The sequence below is a fragment of the Filicampus tigris genome, chromosome 1, assembly GCF_054856515.1.
Source record: "Filicampus tigris isolate MCC_2025a chromosome 1, RoL_Ftig_1.0, whole genome shotgun sequence".
NCBI lineage: Eukaryota > Metazoa > Chordata > Actinopteri > Syngnathiformes > Syngnathidae > Filicampus > Filicampus tigris.
In genome coordinates, this window is record NC_141217.1 from 38,900,895 (window position 1) to 38,921,112 (window position 20,218).

The window sequence follows — 20,218 nt, forward strand, 5'->3', positions numbered from 1 at the left end:
AACAACAACAACAACAACAAAAAAACAACAACAACAAAAAAAAAACAACGCAGTATATATGTTATCCAATTTATTAGTTTTGGTTTGAAATAAAATACAACAGCAAGACCAATAATAAAGGGCAAAAACAAATAAAATAAACTTAGATTAACTTAAAATATATATAAAACGAATAATAAGATTTTATACAAATACTTAAATAATTATTTAACCCAACAGAATTACATAAAACAAGGTGACAAAAACGATTTAAAAATATATAAAATTTGAAAATTGGGCTATAAAAACTAAAGTATGTAAAAAGGTACTAAAGCTATCGTAGAAAATAAAATAAAAATAAACTTAATCCAATCTAAATCCAAACATTAAACATTATTATTAGTATTATTTATACCACTCTATTTTTCCTCAATACTATTCTGAAAAATACAAAATAAGAATATGTCTTTCCATCTCTGGCTCTGTGGACTGTTAATTGCTCTTTGGGGGTCCCTACCACCGGTCCAGGGCTGGGTACCCGTCCAGAGTACCGGGCGTCTCAGATTGAATTAATTAAAAAAAAAAAACAACAACAGTCCAGCGTGTAGTCCGCCTTTGCCCGGAGCCAGCTGGGGTAGACTCCAAGACCTCTCAACCCTGAACAGCATTCCGGTAAGTGATATTGAAAATGGATAGATTGATGAATTGTGCTGAGGTAGTGATTCTCTCGGGTACCACTAGAGGGAGCCCGGACTTTGAGAATTACTGTCATGTGTCATCTTCCATCCCGTTTATCCGGAACAGGGTCGAGGGAAGGCGCTGCCTAGCCCAGCTGACAATGGGCGAAAGGCAGACTACACCCTGAACTGGTCGCCAGGCAGTCGCAGGGGACACACAGACACCGTCTGACACCGGTCCCACGCTGCGCGCACACAACTCGTGCGTACCACTACACTATCAGTGACCCTGAGAATTACTGTCTTGGAGCAATGCTTCTCAAAGTGTGGTGCGAGTACCACTAGTGCTACGTGAAATAATACTGAAATAAATACGAATACAACTGACATTGAAAACATGACATACAATCAAACAAATTACAATGAAGCTTGTTCCGATGCATATGGCCTGTCTAAAACCTTTTTTTTTTTGATTCAGTAAAGTGCACTTTTTAGTTTAATATACATTTTTAAGTACATTTAATTTATACATCTTTAATCACTATTATGTAAATGAAAAATTATTTGACTATATTTAAGAATGTGTACATACAGTTGATTACATTAATATATACTAAACTCCTATACCAATGTTGGTCATTTTGGTGGTGCTTGGAGACATTTATTGAGGTGGTAAAAAGTTTGAATACAGTTAATTCAATAATGATCCAACTGCTGCACTAGTCTTGCAACACTAGCATTTGTTTTGCCTGCAGCTTGGCCAGAAGAGCGCAGCACAATACATAACATACACTTCATATCATTATCAAGCAGTATTTTAGTGGTTGAGTCAAGGGGTACACTAATTAATTTTTGAGGCGTGTGCAGAAAATTCTCCCGATGACTTGTGCAACCTTGTCTTTGAAAAATGCCAACAAAGTCAGCAGTCTGACCAGCACTGAATTTGCAAGTCATCATGGTCAGTCTTTTGTTTTTGTGTTTACCTCTGTTTTTTCCTGTTCCCTCCTGTCATTTCCATATCAATCGAGGGGACTGCAAGTGGGCGAAGATGGTAGTCATGTGGTCTGGCGTATTGAGCCTATGCTCATACACCCTGGGATGGTTTTACCTTGCCTTGAGAGACAGGGGATGGAAATGAGGCCAAGACTGCGACAATATTCCAAAAAGGACCTTCAGGCTTGATGAGAGCTTTTCACTGAAAGATACACGACCGAGCTGAGTGACTTACCGGGCCAGTGGGGAAAACCATCATGAGGGTAAAATATCAATTGGAGGCAATATTGATCATCAGTTGTTACATGCAGACTCTCGGGCTACATCTTGCAGTGTTTCTGTGACGAATAATACATGGTTAAGGCTGTTTAACTGCCACAAAATATTGTCCTCTAACACGGCTTCTTCCTTGATCTCCACATCCTCCGTATTAGCATGGGCAGCACGCGTCGTTTCAAAGGAGTCTCATCGAACTCCAAATCCATGACTGACCACCCAACTGACAAGCTGTAGCCTCCAGCATATTCACTGACTCCCTTTGCAATTAAGAAAAAAAAAAACACCTCACAGTCGGAGTTTCACGCCAAGCTGCTTGCACTTGCTCTTTTACAAAGGTGTCCAAACTGTTTCCTTCGAGGACCGCATGCAAAAAAATTAAGGATGCAAGGGCCACCTTGAAAGTCTTCAACTTTAGTGTTTCAAACACAATAGTTTCAGCATTCATACACAAATATATGTATGTATGTATGTACATATATATATGTATATGTGTATGTATATATGTGCATATATATGTGTCTATATATATGTGTCTATATATATATATATATAGAGAGAGAGAGAGAGAGAGAGAGAGAGAGAGAGAGAGAGAGAGAGAGAGAGAGAGAGAGAGAGAGAGAGAGAGAGAGAGAGAGAGAGAGAGAGAGAGAGAGAGTTTCTTTGCATCTTTGATTAAAACCAATTGCTTCTCAGTATTAGTAGCCATAGCGGTCGTCAGGCGCATGGGGGATGTGGGCATCGCAACACCCACACTTCTTCGACACCCACTCTTTGCCCGCTGCCACCCTCCACCTTAATAAAATAGCGCCGCGGGCCACCACAGATGATATTTTTAGTATATATGCTGCGGGCTGCAAATTCCCCCTTGGGCGTAGTTTGGACACCCCTATTCCATAGGGTGGAGCTTAGGAGTGAATCTAATAGTCCAGATGAATCTCATGGCCATGGCAGAAAACCAGCTTTCCCAGGACACTGACAAATGGTTTTGCCCCTAATTTGACCTCCGCTTGCTACCACAGAGCAAGTGACTCAGCAGCTATGGGTATTGTGTCTTGCCCCCCCCCCCCCTTCATCTGCATTGCCAGGTTATTGAGCTGTAGCAAAAGACAGAATTAAAAGCTCATCATCTACCCCAACCCCTCCCAAGTGGACGATATCCATCTTGGTGTCGGGGAAGCGGCCTGACAGCTGAGATAAAGAACATTCTGGCCCCTGACGAGCTGCCATGGCCCCATCTGTGGCTATGCTAAAAATACCTACAGCCCCCATGCTGCTCAACTGCAAACTTGGGGTTATAGAGGCTATAGCAGAGGGGTGGGGATTGGGTTGGGAATACGAATGAATAATGCATACAATAATATTACATTATTAACGTTTAGCATGACTCTTTTCATCTGTGCTTCCTTACCCTTTGTCTATTATTCATCATAGTGGACTAGTGGTTGGCACAGACTCACAATTCTGAGTCTGTGGTTCAACTCTGGGCCTTGGCCTTCCCGTGTGGAGTTTGAACGTTCTCCTCGTGTTTGTGTGTCTTCAATAGGTAGGCTACTTCGACTTCCCAGTGGCGTGCAGAGGGTGGGGCCAATCAGGCGTTGGCCCTTGGCATCTACCTGAGGAGGGGTGGGCATCCACAGCCCAGCATCCCGATTGTCTATTTATAGGTATGTGGAAGGTGCATCCAGCTGGGATTGAGGGGCATCAACACATGGATGGATGAGATTAATAATGAAAAAACATTATGATCACATATTCAAACTTTCTTGAATGAACTTCCTTCTCGCCATGGCACCAACGGCGGATCACAAACTAATGCAACTCTGTCCACTAGATGGCAACATTTGCCTTATTTTGGTGATGGAAACTAAAGGCCGTCTTTGCTTTGAGGAGGAATATTTTCCTTTTTCTCCCCCCCAAATACTGACTGACTGACTTTTTGGGGGATGCTCAACATTGTGGCGACCTTGGCATGCTCCTCAATTCCTGCAGCCTCTTCCTTTGTGCACAGTGGCCAAATGCTCCCAACGGTTAGCGGCCGTTTTCTTTCCCCTATTGGTTGATTCTGAGCAACAGGGGCTGTTTAGCTTTCCTAATTGGAGAGCAAATGCTAAGATGTCCACATAGCCTCCCTGAGTGGACTTCATAAACAGGAACCTCATTAAAAGTAGGCAAAATTTTGATGAGACCTCACGCAGATTGCAGGTAGGTCTCTGAAAATACAGTGGGGGCAATGTTTGAGTGTTTGGGGGGAAAGTTAGGATTCTCTTCTGGTCCACAAACACCCTCAAACATTACCTGCAAGGTAGTAAGAAGAGAGAGAAACCGTGCATCCATTTTTTTATACTACTTGTCCTCATTAGGATTGCGAGTGAGCTGGCATCTATCCCAGCTGATAAGCGGTGTACACCCTGGACTAGTTCCTAGCCAATTGCAGGGCACATACTGTAAACACAAACAAGCATTCACATTTTTTTAAACACATTTTTGAATACAAGCATTCACATTCCCACCTATAGTCTTGCAGATGTTGACGTCACACATCCCACAATGCACTGCGCCGAAGGTAAAAGGTAAGATAGAAAACATTTTCCCATTCGAGTTCCCATTTATCCTCACAAGTGTCACGGGCGTGCTGGAGCCTATCCCAGCTGTCTTCGGCATATACACACATAATATACAGTGGTAGGGATACTTTGAGGAACAAGTTTAATTCATTCCATGACCACACTCACAACTTCAAATACTCTTAGCTTGAATCATCTTTCTCCATTGAAATGAATGAACATACCACTAATAGGTTCCACCCTTCCAAACACCCCCCCCCCCAAAAAAAAAATCACAAAATAAATGTTCAAATAAGGAAAATTGCACTATACTATATTGTTCTTTATAAAACATTAAATTGATGCATTCAATGGTGCGTCATGAATTCATTGCAACTCCTTCGGGTGTGTGCGGCTCGGCCACAGGGGGAAGTGTAATACAACTTTGAAAACAATCGTATAGAAAACGTACACAACGACTGTAGTTACTGGACACCACTCATTTACGAAGCATGAGACAAAGCTGGAGTACCTGGAGAAAATACATGCAGGCCATAAAGAGACATGTTCCAACGGGGATTGAAACCTGGATCTTCTGACTGTGAGACAGACGCCAGCCACTATTTCGCTGCATCGACATAACAGATTTCTTTCATTGTTCGTTTGTTTACAGAGTCTTCTGTTGACCCAACATGCACGTTTTAGGAACCGGAGAAAAGTCACGCAAGCACAGGGAGAACATGAAAACTCCATTCAAACTGCGAGACAGACGTGCTAACCAATAGTTCAGCGCATTTGTCAAGAGAGAGAGGATATACAGAAGAAAATATTCCCATGCTAGGCGCGAAATGTGTAAAATAACTTGAGGTCACCAGGGAGTCGAAACATCCCCCATAGCTCAAAAGCCGCTTGAACGCGCACTCAAACACGCCATTGGTACGCCGAGTCACACGCTAACAAACTTCCCATCTGGAGAGACTGATGACATGATTGGAAGGCGGCACACGATTCTAATTCGGGCCGCACTGCCTTGAGCCCTTCCCCCGTGGAGTCAGAGATGTAGCCTCACAACAGGGGCGCCCGTCCCGACAGTTAGGCGAGATATCACAGAAGAAGAACGTGGCAGTAAAAGAAAAGGCAGAACTTTGACTTTTGGTGTTGTTGTGGTAACAATAAGGAACAAGCCGTGATTATTCTCGAATCAGGATGCACAACAGTGAGCGGAGTCTCGGACGAGTGTTGAAAGGTGGGAGGCGGTAAACAAATGGAAATACATTTGGGTTTAAGGGATGTATTGTAATGATCCTTACTGAGTTACGACAGGGTGTCCCCAAAAATGTACTCACTCTTTTGCCTGCCCACACATGTATTTTCTGCATTTGTTTTCCGTACTGCAGGAAATGCTTACAGGGCTAAAGACATTGCACCTTGGCATAGTGAGTCAGTGACATAAAGGGATGTCAGCACCTAAAACCACCACCCAAAAAATACTTGGCTCTGGGAGTATCATGGCGAACATTCAAATGCAGTAGGCCTAAGTGTTCCCCAAAAGCCAGGCCGAGGCGTTACATCATACAAAACATAATCATCGCCATAGCATGTTCAGAAAATATATAATTCATCGAAATTCAATTATGATTATTACACTGACTCCACGATTACAAAATTGGCATAATTGTAAAAAACGTATTAATACTCATTTATATCCAAAGCACTATGTTTGTTTACACAAGTAAATCATACTTGAATTTATACATTTTCACCTTTTTTTATTTTCTAATTAATTTTATGCATTTTGTTTGGTCCAAAAGAAACTTACATTTATTTGTCTTTTTCTTATTATTAAACATTTTCTTGTTTTGCACCAAAAAATGAATGATCATTTGAAGAATCGTGATTTCAATTACTACCAAAATAATCATGATTAATATTTTTTTCATAACCGAGCAGCCCTTAGCCTCACAACTTCTTGTTTAATCCAATATTGAACTTATTACCTGGAATGTGAAGTCAGTCAACCACGAGTCTGCAGTGTTTCGGCAAGTCCGTTCACTGAAGTCACTGAAGAAAATCATCAGAGTGTTCCCGGTTAGTTCACTAACTCGGCCAGTGGACCCGGCAATCGCCAACCGGAGAATTCAAAGGATTCACGTTAATGGGGATCTCAGACTGGTGATTCTGGATTCACTAGGAAGAATCAAAACATTAACAGAGGTAGAGTGACCGAACAAATGAAGGCGGATGTCATTTGGTATATGCCTCTGCAGTAAAATCTTTGACATACCTTTATATATGTGTGGTGGTGGACGCCCATGCATGTACATGAGCGTGCACTTAAAGCTGTAGCGACCCCCGCCCAACTGAACTTATAAATCCAACACCCAGCCCAGGAGCAGACTACTGTAACTGGCAATATTTTCTCCAAGGGAAGTTTGAATGAAAAAGTCAAATTATGTCTGTAAGCTAAATGCATCAAATTTGGGCTCAATTCAAGCCTTTGAGGTCTGACTTCCCATTAAACATAAAATAACATGACAATACAAAGAAATATGGAAAGTGTGTCATCATCAGTGAATTCCAAAGCTGCAGCCACACTCTTTCGCCCGTCACAGGCTCACTGAACCACATTAAACTCCTATCAGGGGACCCTGGGAATGTGTTTTCACCCCTGCCATGTTCAACTAATGGGAGAAACAGAATAGGAAAAATCCGTCATGGTTTAGCCGCACCAATGGTGTCCATGGATTGGCCGAGCCAAAACAGGGCCTCTACTTGCTCAAAGACTCCAATTGATCTGCAAGAGGCTGCGCATCACACGAACGTGGAGTGAATCATAACGAGGCAAGGACGGTTGCAGACACTCTCGATCAGTACTTCACAATTATTTTTTGTTTAAATGTGCAAGGACACCTCTGCAGAGGAGCTAATACTCCTCGCGTAATGGGAGCGCCACTGCCACCTACTGTCGTGGATGTGGCAAAAAAAAAAAAAAAAAAAAAAAAAAAATCTTGTGCCCTGAGGTCAGAAAAAAAAAATTGCACAATCCCTTCCTCTCCTGGGGCCCCGCCCTGCTATTTGAGAAGAACTTCTGATCTACATGCAAGTTTAGTTTCGTACGTTTCACGTGCATATTGGTGAACATGCACATTTTTTGGAGAGAAATACTTCCAAATTTGGCATTTAAGTTACACAACCCACACTGTGTATCGAAAAAAAATCGTCTGCTGAGGAATCCAATTATTTCCCTTCAGAGCAGAGACACAATCTTGATAATGACTGTAATCTGCAGAATTAAAGTCATTTTAAATTACCCCAAGGATGGAAACTTTAAATGCACTAAAGATGTCATTGTGTTGCTGAACTGTAGTTTTAATTTATGTTGTGCGTTGATTTTTCTTTAAAAAGGACAAGATGATTAGTAATTGCATGTTGCGCGGATATGATAAGAGCAGATTCTCACTTCTGCAGACGTGCTGCATCTTTTTCTTTGCTGCTAGACCGCACTCCTCCTGATTGCGCTCAGTGATGCTGCCGAGTGGGTGGTTGGGAGCCCACGATGGGGCGGTGATTATCTGACCTCACGCTGGGCCCGCTGATGACGGGAGAACTCCCCCCGTCCTGAACTTGCTTACCCTCAGTCGATCGTCCTGTGACATCCGGGCACAGTGCCGCGCTGATCATTCCATTCCGAGTCGCTGTACAGTCAGCGTTGGCGTCAGGTGGTAAGGGCAGTGCCAGGAATATCTCAACCCGTTTATTTTGTGCGTGCCCCTAAATGTTGAGCGTGGCTTCTGCAACTTAATTCCCAATTTAAAGGAGAAACAGCACCCATGTTGGGGAGTTGCTTAGGTTTGAGTGTAGACCTGCTGTGTGCACAGGGTGTGGGGGTGATGGTTGAGGGGGGAATTGTGTGCTGTAAGTTTTCAGCAGTTGACTATAGCAGCCAGCATAAACCTGATCATTTTTCAAATTCCAAATCTTCAAAGTCACTGTCAAGTGAATTCAGAGATTTGTCTCTAAATAAATTGCTGAAAACGTGCAAAGACTGACAGACCAGATCGCAGGCCGCCAGCATTGAGCCCCAAGTACAGCGGTGCATCACGGGTGCCTGCACACACAGCAACGGGGCACTCATGAGGCTGGACCATGACCACGGCCCACCACAGCCCCCGGAGAGGAGGGTTTGTGTCATCAGGAAACAGAGACATTTACAGCTGCGTATCTTCAGCGTGAAAATGGAAATTCACTCTGTGCCTCCTGATAACACCACCGACAGGTTCTATGTATATATGTTGAACAATAAAGAGACGAGAACAGACCCTTGAGGCACACCACACGTTACTTGTAGATTTGCGAGGAGCAGGTATCCAAATTTACCATAAAAGTTCTTCAGGTCATAGTAGTGGTATTTAATTGATAGTTGACGGTTGAGTCAGGTGTGATTTCAGCCCTTTCAGCAGACATGCCCACACCACAGCCTTTGAGGTTGGAGACAATGGCTTATTTTTTTACAATTTGGAAGCCTCATTTATATATTTGGCGATTAAAAAAAAAAAAAATCCAATTTGGCAGATTTGTTAAAATTATTCTCTGTGGTGTGTCCAATATACAAGACATATTTGTTTTTTAAGTGGACTATGTCTGGTAATTGTAGTTTGAGTAACAAGTGGTTTGGTTTAATGGCTTTGGGGGACCCGTCAGTGGATCAGCTGACTTCTTTGTTTTGACAATCAGTCAGCTTGAAAGCTTTTCCAGTTGTTGCAGACTTAACATTTATGTGCAGCTCTTAATAATGTCATCTTTTTTTATCCCATCCAAACTTCTGTCTGTGCAATTGCTGTAAAATTATTTTGGCAGGCAGTACTTCAGGAGCTATAAAACCTAATGGATGGAACTGACCAGAGGCGATTGACCTTTCCTTATATATGGATGTTATTTGAAATACTCGACTTGAATCTTGGTTGTGGAGTTGGCTGGGTGATGGATGATTGGCGCAAGCCTGATCCTTGTCCATGTCTACAGTCTGGACACGAAGGGGTGAACATCTTCTCTGACTGCAGCCGGCAAAGTCGTCTCCAATAACACCAGAAATTAGTTCTGCTAAATTGTCGAAACTTGCAACAAATACAGTTTTTTGATTTTTTTTCCTTAAGGTTTTGGTCTTGGTTGCTTGTTACTTACACCATTCTTTTCTGTAGCTCGGACAATTGTTTCCAGTTTCTTAATGTTGTTGACTTGATTATTGCTGAGCATAGTCTTAAATGGGTTCTATTAGCATATATTTTTTAGATCAGGTATTTTGTGAAATTGATTTCTTTCTTTCTTTTGAGTTGGTTCTTGTAGATCACAAGCATAGCTTATCCAACCGTTCTTGCGTGAAAGCTTCCCAGCTACTTCATTTTTGTAGATTGTTTAATTTTTCCACAATACACTATTGATTACAGCTATGGAGGAATACCACAATAAAGGTCACTATCTTCTATGCTAAGTATCCCACAAATGCTTACGTAGGTGAGTGACCACCTTTGTGGATAGAAAATATGTTTTGAGTAATTACCAGAACTGAATTACAGTATTTTTTTCCTTCATTATTTAATTATTTCCGTGTTTACATTTACGCCCACTGGAATACGGAAGCCCGTTTAAAATGATAGTCGGACCGGCCTGTAGGCTATTACTATTTGGTCCGGGCGGACAAAAAAATGGCGGATAATCGGACGGCGGAAGGCTCTCGGCGGAAAGCGATAAACGGACCGCAAACTTTTATTAAAATGCCCAGCTCTGGTTTTCACGCCACATTGGCAGCTCCGTGCTTCCGTACATAATACCTTGTACAGTAATACAAAACACTTAATGTCACTTATTCACTCTGATATGAAAAACAATTCAAGCAGTAGTGTACTGTGAGAAACATGTAATAAGAGACGTTTATTTGACTGCAAAGTAACCATTTGTGTTTGTCATTGACATATGAAAAGGACCCATGATGAAATATCGTAAAGTGGTGATTTTGACCAAGCACCAGAATGGGACTGTTTAAGGCAAAAGAATTAGCAGAAATTGATTGCTTTATGGGTTGTTAATGAAAGGAGACACAATCTGACAGAAAGCAGTCCACATGGTCCACATGTGCTTTCACCTACTGCCTGTTTATGCAGGTTACAGATCTGTGTTACACATCGCCAGCCATGACACTTACTGTAGGACAATGGCGAATTGAATGCCTGTAATGCAATGACGTGGTTGACCGCTGACTTCTTTTGATTGAACTTACACAGCTCAGGTCCCCGGTAAGCTATTCAGGATCGCCTGCAGAAATAATTTGCCCCGAGTTAATCCCCTAGAATTGCCACAGTCCAGGTTATCACTCTTTCCCTTCTAGAGAGGAACAACGAGCCCTCGCTTCAAGTCATTATCTGTCCATTTCCTCAGAGGACCGCATGCATGGTCAGAAGGACTCCCATTTTCTTCCGGCTTTGAGGAGCATCTCCAGGATGCCAAAGACACCTTTGCCTCCTTCAATTGTCCAACTGCAACGTTGATTTCATCCACAGAGGATGGATCACAGACAATTGGTGGATTATCAGTCATCCTTACCTGAGGCCAGCAACTGATCATCAGTGGATCAGCCATAAACAACCGTTCATTATATTCAAGTCAAAATTTCACTTGAGTACACAGGAAGAGATTGCCTGGATCAAATCACTTAAGACGAGAAGAGGACTTTGTGGACTTGTAAAGTTTCTATACTCTTTTCGGCAGGTCTAAACATTTAAAACAGGATTTTACTGTCATACGACTACTCTATATGTGTTAGTTATTCAAGAAACGATAAAATCATGAAATTGCTGTTCAGAAAGCCATCGTTTTCATGGAATGACACGAGTAGCAGCTTATTAAAAGAAGAAAATGGAATGCTTTATACTAAAACATTTAATGAATATGGAGCACAGTTGAGGATAGCACAGGGGTGGGCAATTCCAGTCCTCGAGGTCCGGTGTCCTGCCTGTTTCCAATCTCTCCCTGTTGCAGGACACCTGATTCAAATAATCATATGATCAGCAAGGTCTGCAGAAGCTGGATAACCATTTGAATCAGGTGGGTTGCAGCAGGGTGGCATATGAAACATGCAGGATACCGGCCCTGGAAGACCGGATTTGCCCACCCCTGGGTTAGCGTGTCGGCGTGGCCCTCCACAACCATTCCAGTTTCTCATATGGCCTTTTTGGAAAATGAATTGCCCACCGCTGCCACACCACGCAGCCCACAGCCTCTCATTTTGCCTGCATACGCTACACTGCCGCCGCTGTGCGTACCAGTTTGATGCAAGCGCAGCCATCGCAATTCGTCTCAGGTTTGATACAATCACATTACGCACATGCACACCTTCAGTAAAATCAGGCCCAATGTATGTATATATACTTTTTTGCTCTCCAGTTGCTCTCATTCACATGTTCCAAATACACAGACACACGCACACGGAACATAACCCAGTCCCACGCTTATAGTTCTTTGTATAGTCCGAATGCAGCTCCATTTGCTGGTGCACGTTGCGGCCTCGGGGTACACGCTCACTTCAAAACCTGCGGAAGCGTCACTTTCCAGACTCGCACTGAAGGGTCCAAGGGACCTTTTTTGCATACATGCTGCATGTATTTAATTGAGACATGCTTTTTAATTAGTTTGTCCCAGCGTCACTTCCTAGCTGAGGGGCAGTCACTTCCTTGCTGAGGTTGCATTTCGTATAATTCACAGACACCTCAAAAGCACCTTACTCTGACAGTCGGCTGATTGAGCTTTAATAATTCTGAATGTGTGTCATATCCATACACTGAACCGTGTGCTTATTAATAAAATGTGCAAAGAGGTCAGGCAGAGGCCGCGTAGCAAGAGATGTCTCATACTTTATGGTCTTTTCAGCCCCTTTCTTGTCCTCGGGGAGCTGACGAAACATTCTGGTTCATTCTGCATGGCAAAACAGCAAAGGTGAAAGTCTTAGGGAGCCCCTTAATCCCATATAATCAATTACAGAAATGCTGTTGCTTATTTCAACTCCTCATTGACGGAAAATCTGTCATTCGCAGTGACTCCAAATCAGAGCTGGGCATGTCACTGAAAATTTGCGGTCCATTTATCGCCTTCCGCCTACAGCTGGGGTACGCATTTTGTCCGACCGGACTGAATAGGAATCACCTATAGTCAGACTATCATTTTAAACGGGATTCCGTTAGCCTTTCCGACTACAGACTTCGACCAACTACTATCACCCCCCTGTTTTCACCTTTATGAAGGCAATTAATGAACTACAAAACAAGTTAAAAAGTAAAAGAATGCAGTCAGAAAATGCATCCCAATTCAACACAGTCAGGTTACGCATACCTTAACTTCTATGTGCCTTTCAAAAATCAATTCAACTGGAGAGATTGCAATCCACTAATTCAATTGATGCTCAGCCATCCATTTTTCATCATGCTGGCGGGCGGGAGCCTGTCCCAAGACTCCACCCTGGACTGTCCAGCAGTCAATCACAGGGCACGTACTGTGCAGAGACAGAGGCCTCACTCACTGAGTGGCAACAAAATCCACACAAGTCAGGCGAGTGAACCACTACACCATCAGTGGCTTCAATTAATACAAGTGCAATTAATAAAGCGCGCAGGCATTCGCACAAACACCCACCTGCGCAAACTCGAATAGTCTCGAGCTGGCGGTTCATTGCCCCACTTGGCTCTAATTGCTACTTCAGCTGGATCTGCACCACAATGTAACGAGCTCCTACTTGGCATCCGAGCCCCTCCTCTTTGAATTTATGAATGAGCGAGCGCACAAAGATATGACAGTGCTAAAGCGTCTATAGCTGAAGATGCCAGCTCTTGTCTGATTTGGTTCTACTTCACACACGCACGGGATCCTCCTTTTCCACTCCAGAGGCCTCGTTTCTGCTCCTCACCCGTCTAGTCGCGACATTCCACCCTCACAGTGTGTATTCATTACAAATAAAGACTTCTGAGCACACACGGGGCCACTTTACGATGCTCTGATGCGCCGTAAACCCCCCGTACGCACAAAAACGGATTGGATTGGAGGTTCAGATGTGTGCAGTGAACGCATTTCCAGTCTTCTGACGACTTCTTCTGTAACACCCACCATGTCGGAGACCAATCGAAACCATTACAACTGCTCCGGTTTTTGCATCCGCTGAGGACATTGGCCCGCACGAGCGTGTCTGCGGATGACGACTACGTGTCAGTGCTGCACGTGTGACGACGAGAAGGAACGAGGACAAACAAGCACATGGACGCCAGAAGTGATTCTCTCTAGATTGCCTCAAAGTAGGCCTGATGAAATAAAGATGAGCTTATTTTTATTTATTTATTTTTTTTAGATCTGTTTTGCAGCCAGATAATTAACTGTCACCGCAAGATGGCAACAGTTTGAGCTGTTAACAAATACGATTACATGAAGAATTCCTAACATAGTACAATATTGTGTTTGGGCTTTCTTGTTCAGATTGTTGTCTTGTACCAATAGCAATTAATTTTACACGCCACTCAGGGCCAAAATGCAATCGCCTATTGAACAAACGATTTTATGAAATGACCTACGACAATACCTGACATAACGCAGTACTGCAGTCTTTCTCCGTCAAAGTATTCAGTGTCTAATAACACTATTACCTCTGTCATCAACTCATTACGATGCATGCTGGTCGATATTGCCGGAGCTCACATTTCCCCTCCAGAATGGATCGTTTGTATGGATCTTGGCGGCGACCCTTAAAAAAAATCTGGCAAGCCGGTTTAGAGACAGGCAGCAAGTTATTGTGACAGCCAGCCGCCTAATTGTTCATTTGAGGTAATCACCCGACAAGTCGGAGCAATTTCCAGCACAATGCCGGAGATTAATCGAGATGGACGTGCTCACTTGATGAGATCAGGATCACGGGGCCGCCTGCCTGCTAAGTGCCACGGACCCCCAAGATGGCACCTTACTTGATACTCAGTATATTATCGGCACCTTTATAGCACAGCTAGGATATTAATAATACTACCATCTCTATAGCACAAAAGGTCTCGCTGTCTTTTCTTCAAGCGGATGTCAACCCAAACATCCTTTTTTTAAGAATACTGTATGTTCTATGCAGGCTACAAGTTGAAACAGGACATTCTGATTAATAGCATGTTTGTGGAATATGAGAGCAGCAAAATCCACCCGTTTTTAGCCATCTCACGGGGCGGCCATTTTGTCACTTCTGTCCGCAGATAATGACATCAAAGTTGCTCAGGGCTCTGATAACGACCAATCGTGGCTCAGCTTCAGAAAACAGGTGAGCCGTGATTGGTCATTACCTGAGCAACTTTGATGTCATTTTCAGTGGACAGAAGTGACAAAATGGCCGCCCCCTGAGATGGCTAAAAATGGGTGGATTAACTCTTATTCCGCGAGCGCAATATTGATCACAATGCTGCGTTTTAACTAGCGGGTGTGCGTGGGACATATTCTTGAAAAAAAATATATGTTTGGGTTGACTTCTCTTTAATCCGGCAAAGGGGAAAAAAATGAGGTGAATGTAAATATTCTTCCATCCTGATGGAAGGAGATGGGAGATGAGCAACCTACTGCCCTCGCAATGCTGAAAATGTATTTTCACACCCCAGTTAAGATGTGCTGCGGAGCTGCCAGCATCTTTGCAAACCATCTCTGTGTTTATTATGTGTACTACACGTGATGGATGACCGTGCAGTGCTGAGGCGTATTCGCTCTAATTGTGATGTCAGCGCATGTCTGCGGTGGCAACTTCCAATGAGCAGAGACAGACAGCTTCTATTGAGGGTGTGTGTGTGTGTGTGTGGGTGTGTGGGTGTGTGTGTGTGTGTGGGGGTGTGCACGTGTGTGTGCGTGAGCCGTGGCACCACACACGGGGTCTCCAAGCGAGTGCCTGGACTCCCACGGACTCTCTCGGGACGAGTTTGAAGAGTTTGCCGGAGCTGTCAGAGTGACAAGTGTCAGATTTCCTTAGCAACTTGGAGCGAGTGCCACGGAGAGGGAAATAAAACCCAAGACGCATGTGCAGCTTCCAGAACCGAGACATTCGAAAATATTTGCGTAGCACTGTGGGTGAAGTGAATCTTGACACTGGGTCAGACAAACACGCAAGTCCAATTCCACTGAAACGCCCTCACATCCCTAACATAAAACAAGTCGTTTGTGTGGCATGAGTAAAACAGGAACGTGCAGTTACTGGCAAATATCTGCGAGGGGCGCTGCTGGACCTGAACGACTAAATCATTGCACCGCTCAGGTCTATATTGACAATGCACATTACATTACTAGCAGATGTGTTTAACTGAGAGGAGGAGTGGGGAAACCATTCTTCACTCTGAAGCCTTACTCGGAATTAAATGATTTAAGAAAATATTGTAGTCTGGAACAACGCATTTGACTCATTTAATCTAAGGCAATTATGGAGCTGCGGTTTCATTTGCCCAAGCTGCTGTGCAAAGACCGCATTTGTTCAGTGAGTCGAAAACCCCCGTAAGGTATGCAATAGATTCTGTATGTCTTACTTACACATATTAACGCAGCAGAAAGTCACTTAAAAGCTAAACGTGTGAAAATAAGGCCCTGCAGATCGTCTCCTCTCTTAGCATTCGGCTCGCGTTTTGCAAATCGAGGATTCCTGCTGTTTATGAGAGCGCGAGTTGCGTCTCCAGAGACAGAGTTTGAGTGAACACGGCGAGGAGTTCTTCAGGGGGAATATGAAATAAAGAACATACATACCGGTGCTGCAGTTTCTTCTGCTTTCGCTGGGCTAAGTTGTTGCAGATGCACCAATAAGAGAGGAGACAAGGCTGGCTGGGAACCGACTGGCAGCCAGTCACGGGAAACTTCAAATAAAAAAGGACAGACGAAGCACTGACGGATGTGGGTTTCCATCCATCAGTGTAATCATCACGGACCAGGTCCAGTCCTGACGGACCTCTCGGTCCGTCGCTGACGGATGCCCGTTTTGATGACCACTGACAGAAACACAACCTGTCTCGTGCGTTTGTTGACGGGGCTGAATACAAGCAGCAGGTTGCTTCCATCTGTAGATGGAAAGGCTTTGCGCTTTGTCTATAGTAGGTGACGGTATGCAGCAATGAACCAAAAAGAAGAACAAAAAGGAGAAGAAGAAGAGGCAGACGACAGCGGGCATTTAAAGACAGGAGCGACTTGGATTGGATTTTACCCTTGGCCACAATGCAAAGCCGGATTGATTAAGGTAAACTATTTTAAACTTTAAATGAAAACTTTTAGTTGTTATAACAATCGCAGGCAACCACCAGCGTGCTCTTGATGTACTTTTACAGTTCAACACATTGGCAAATAAATGCATGTAAATGTACGTGAGTGTATATGTGCATAAAGCTCATTGGCTAGCCACCGTATGATGTAGATAAACGGACAAACGCCGGTTTACCATTTTAAGAACATTCGATTTTTCATTTGTTGGACTATGACATGTTTTTTTTTGTGTGTGTGTGGGGGGGGGGGGGGACACTGACGATAGACGGACTGGTGGACGGGTGAAATTGAAAAGAAATGATGACGGAATTGCAGTTAAAATAACATGACCTGCCGATCGACTGACGATTACGGTTTGATTCGGCTTGAATATAATGACGGACTGACGATGACGGACGGGTGCCCAGGCCGCTGACGGATGACGAATGACAGAGCGGCAAAATTGTGTAAATTGCCCACCTCCGGCAAAAACCCACAGAGGGCGTTGGCCTTCAATCTGACTTGTGCAGTGCAAAGAGCGACGTCGCATCATGATCGGTGCAGAATCAGCAACTCCGTCCAAGAGAGCAACACGTCGCAAGAATTACGCCATCTTCACCCAGCTTCTTTTCAGAAACCGTGATGCACTCCAAGCATATAATTGGTCATCCAATTATTTGCGAGGTTCACACAAAATAACTATTGAAGTCAAAGAACAAAAGCGTTCTGGCACTCGGCTGGGAATTCATATCGTATATACAAATGTGACGAGATGTTGAGAAGACCTCCTAGAAAAAGCATCTGCTTCACTCACTGGACTTTAAAGGTCAGGGTGCAAACATTTTTCCGAGTCTGTTAAAATTCATATTCTCATTGTTAATAGGTTTTACTCACTCATTCCGAGTGTTTCCGAAGCTCATGGAAGCTCCAGCCAACGAAAGTCACGTAGATTATAGCTAAACTGCTCATAGGCGGTACAATTGCCATGCGCTACAAACACAGCACATTCAATGGCGAGCGATGTTTTGGAATGAGAGGATTTTGGAACGTACGAGCCGACAGAAGGGGGCGTTATTAGACCGCTCGTGATGAGCAGTCACTGAATCCTCCGGCTACTGTGACGTCACATCTCCGGAAAAAGCCCAAGATGAGGGGGCGCCAGATTCAAACGGCAGACGACACATTCGGAATTGTATTCAGCGATTAAACTGCCGTCTACCAACGACCTAATCACATTTTAATGACAGTTATGCATTGTAAAAGGGGCTCTGGAGGGCTAGAGAAAAGTTTTCAATGTTTGCACCCTGACCTTTAATGCTATTTTAAGTGCCAGCAAACATCCTTCCGCTGTCGAATGGGCGCAGAATGGTGTTTGGCACCCTAGCGCCAAGGACCATGTCATGTATTCTTTTAGTGGATTTATTTGGGTGCCACAAATTCAGGTTCAATTTCTCGGGCCAGTGACTTGTTTTTGGAGATTTCCAACGCAAGGGATGCGATTGTTGGCAGCTTCGGGCTTGAACTGAACTGTGCGGGAAGAGAAATGGTGCAGCAAATGTTGAATTCTTTGTATTCTGGAGATCCTGTTGGCAGCAAGATCCTGCTCATCAGTTCTGCCTCATAGTTTGTGGGCCAGGAGAAGCTGCCTAACACTGGTCACTGAGTGGGCACAGGGGACACAAATGTGACACACCATCTGTTGCGCCCCTCACTCACTTCCCTTTGCAAGCATGCAGCATGGCACACAGAAAGTTGCCATGCTGGGAGCGGAAATGTATTTAATGGGGTTCGTCCGACACAAGCCCGTTTTCGTGGTCGACTGTGCAATGGCAAATATTCTAATTCCAATGTGGACTTTTAGGTATACGTCAACAATTGTTGATGTGTCCCGAGTGTATTTGAGGTTCCGATTGATCCGGAACAGACATCATTGCTGGCGTTCTGATGACTATTATTCATCAATGGTAAGTGACGTCTTTTTGAAACATACGATCACATTTGGGTGTTTTCAAGGCAACAATTATATATATATAACATATTTCTGCATCTACAACAAGACCAGAGAAGGCAAGTCATCATTATGATTTTTTTTTTGCAGGTTCATAACCCTCAGAAGCGACTGACAGGCAGAGCTTATGTTCAATTATTTTGAAACTCAATAAAATATATAGTCTTGTCTAGAAAGAGGACTTGAAGAGAGAAAGAGTGTGAGAGCAGACCTTATCCTTCATTTATCTTGCTACTTTTGTCACACTTATTCACTCTCGGCTCAGGCGTTGTTATGCTGCCCGTGGGCAGCTGAAATGTACAAAAGAAAAATACATTCCTTTTCTTAGGTGAATTATAGTACGTTATCCCAGTTTAACATGTGATTTTCTATTCTGTCCCCATTTCTACTCTGTAGTGTCACGGCTGTGTGGCTGTGTAGACCAGAAGTGCATGGCCAAGGGCAGCTTAAACACTATCATAAGCACTGGACTACATTTATAACCGAAATTCTAATATTTGATCCATGTAATTGTATTCATGTATTCTCAACAGTCTATTCTCCTCATTTTGTAGCATTTCTCTTGGCTGCATTGCTTCCAGAATGTCTATGTAGATTTTTTTTTGGTCAGATTTAAGCCTCTATGCGTTGCCTTGTCAGTCTAGTCAATTGATTGTTTTTTTATTTGTATTTTCTGTACTGTATATCGGCCCCTAATATGGCTCCCAATAAAGTGAAAACTGCACAAATGAAATAGTGCTTTAAGGAAGGACTCTGGAAAGTGGTGCGGTTTTGGACCACTTCGAAAGCAGTAACCATATTCATATATTCAAAGCAAAACACATTTTGCCACAATACTGACGGTGGGAGCTGGGCATTCCGTCCCCATTTTTTCTGTCCATGTCATCGTCTATCCTCCAAACACAGCGAGTCGATTTGATGCCAAAAAATTCAATTTCGTTTTGTAGCCCAACCCTCTGAGTTATTTACTGTAGATGTCCGTTAAAAAGAGGTCACATACATTCAACATTGACGTCATCCGGAGCGCCGGAGGGAGAGTGCTGGCAGACTTAAGATCAAATATGCAAAGTTGTCCACTAGTCGAAACACGGCTGATTAATATTGCGTTTGAGGAATATGAGAACTCCAATGACCAATCAGAAAACAGGTGAACCGGTATTGGTCGTTATTTGAGCCCCGAAAAAGTTCAATGTCATCTTCAGACGACAGAAGTGACAAAATGGCCGCCCCCTGAGTTGGCCATTCTTATTCCACAAATGCAATATTAATCGGAATGCCAGAATGCCGTGTTCAACTAGTGGGCCTGCATAGAACATATTCTGGAAATAAATATGACTGGGTAGACTTCCTCTTTAAAGGGATAAATACTGTAAATGAATTTGACTGGACTTGACAATGTGGTAGGCAGGGGAGGGGTGGCCATCGGGAATTTGGTGGAAATACGTCCGATTTCCCTGTCAACGATTAAGTTT

General features: G+C 43.5%; 1 protein-coding gene across 4 annotated transcripts in view; it reads right to left on the minus strand.

Annotated features, from left to right (window-relative positions):
• Positions 1-265: 265 nt before the first annotated feature.
• LOC147154035 (receptor tyrosine-protein kinase erbB-4-like) overlaps positions 266-20,218 on the minus strand; it is a 201,262-nt gene continuing 181,309 nt past the window's right edge. The window contains exons 30-32 of one of the 4 annotated variants that reach the window (XR_015088049.1): positions 6,469-6,532; positions 1,885-1,987; positions 266-1,769 (exon numbers count right to left, since the gene is read on the minus strand). The gene's annotated coding sequence lies outside the window, so the exon portion shown is untranslated. Of the gene's footprint in view, positions 1,803-1,884; positions 1,988-6,468; positions 6,659-20,218 lie in introns of those variants that run through there. The other 3 variants (XR_015088051.1, XR_015088050.1, XR_015088055.1) reach the window with 3 other exon arrangements.